Source organism: Acomys russatus, chromosome X, assembly GCF_903995435.1.
Source record: "Acomys russatus chromosome X, mAcoRus1.1, whole genome shotgun sequence".
Taxonomy (NCBI): Eukaryota; Metazoa; Chordata; class Mammalia; order Rodentia; family Muridae; genus Acomys; species Acomys russatus.
In genome coordinates this window covers 51,565,555-51,567,642 of record NC_067169.1, presented here as the reverse complement: position 1 = coordinate 51,567,642, position 2,088 = coordinate 51,565,555, and positions in this window count along the sequence as shown.

Sequence of the window (2,088 nt, the reverse complement as noted above, 5' to 3'; positions counted from 1 at the left end):
GCCACCCTTGTTTTTTATCTTTAACTGACAATGATGGAGTCATTACAAAATCTGAAGTGCAAACAAAAATCCCTCTCAAGGCAGTACAAGCTACCTTAATCCTACCAACAAGAACCGGAAGCTTGGTGGCATAGCTGAAAGATGGTAAGTATTGCCATTTGGCTCGAAACTATGCTCTAAACCACTTGTATAACTGATAAACTCTAAGTTCTGAAGGTTTTAGGTCTCGGTTTAATCTAACCAGCATTCATTGAGCACCTACCCTGTATAAGGCCATTACATGGGTGCTGGGAATAGAGACTCTAGCTTAAAGCAACAGATGTTCACGCCAAGCACAATTCTGGAATTTAGTGATAGAACAGTAAGAGCAAACAATATAGAACACGCCCCTGCCCTTGAAGAGCTTACATTCTAATGAGGGGATGTATAAAAACATAAACACAACAAAAATATGACCATATAGAACGATGATTAGTCATGACTGTCAACTTGACTAGAATTAGAATCACCTAGAAGATAGCCGGGCGTGGTGGCACACACCTTTAATCCCAGCACTCAGGAAGCAGAGGCAGGCGGATCTCTGTGAGTTCCAGGCCAGCCTGATCTACAAAGTGAGTCCAGGACAGCCAAGGCTACACAGAGAAGCCCTGTCTCAGAAACAAAAAGAATCACCTAGAAGATACGCATCTGAGCATATCAGTGAGGACATTTCCAGAGCAGATGAACTGACTGTCAGCCTGAGTGACATCTTCTGTGGGTCACCAAGATATAAAGAGATCTGAGTGAAATGTAGCAAGCATATCCTTGCTTTCACTTCCTTTCCAAAAATAACTTGTAGACTTATTTTATTTTCTGTATACCAGTGTTTTACCTGCATGGATGTATGTGCACCATTTTCATGCAGTGCTGACAGAGGCCAGAAGAGGGTGTCAGATCCCCTGATACTGGAGTTCCAGAGAGTTGTGTGGCACCATGTGGGTGCTGGGAACCAACCGTGGGTCCTCTGCAAGAACTACAAGTGCTCTGCACCACTGAGCTATATCTCCTCAGTTCCTCTTCTCTTCCGTTGAAGTGAGTGCACCTATCAGTGCTGTTGCCATCGCTGGCTGCCACCAGACTCCAGGCTCTTCAATCTTCCAAGTGACCTTAATGCCAGTGACTTTTCAGGGATCCTCCAGGCTTTCAACACTGCATTGGGACTGCTGAAACATCTGCTTTTTTGGACTGGAAAGGTTCTATGCATTTCCAGTGGTCAGACAGCCACTGTTGGATTGCTAGTTTCCATATCATGTGAGCCGATCCAGTAAAACATCATTACAATATGTACACATTCGATTGATTCTACTCCTCTACAGACATCCGTCTAGTGCAGATTTTTGGTACCACAAGTAGATCTAGAGAAAGAAGGCCGAAGGCTGAATGGTTTCTCAACTAGTTCTCTAATTTGATTACTTATATCTAAGGCTATGAAATATCTTCCTGATAGTATGGAAACAACTCACTGACAATCTATGATGTGAGCTGTTTAAAGAAATATGTGAGATAAATGCATTGGGCACTACTGATTCACCTCGTGTGAAAGGAAGAGAATTTGGTGAGTTTAGACATAATACTTTTGGGCGTTTATCGAGAATGACGTTGGTCGGTTGCTTCTAGTTTCTCTGGATAAAGTAACAAAGGGGAGATATAAGCTCAGAGATGCAGTCTCTCAGCTCCATGTGCATATTAAAAATCTAAAGGCAAGCTGGGAAGTGGTGGCCCAGGCCTTTAATCCCAGCACTTGGCAGGCAGAGGCAGGTGGATCACTGTGAGTTTGAGGCCAGCCTGGTCTACAAAGTGAGTCCAGGACAGCCAAGGCTACACAGAGAAACCCTGTCTCAGAAAAAAAAAAAAACCTAACGACTCCAGGGGTCAAGGCCACCACAACAAAACCTACAGAATCAACTAACCTGGGCCCATAGGTGCTCACAGAGACTGAACCACCAGCCATGTATCCTGCATGGGACTGACCTAGGCCTTCCACATATCTGTTATGGTTGTGTAGCATCGACTTCTTATGGGACTTCTAACAGTGGGGGTGCTGTCTGT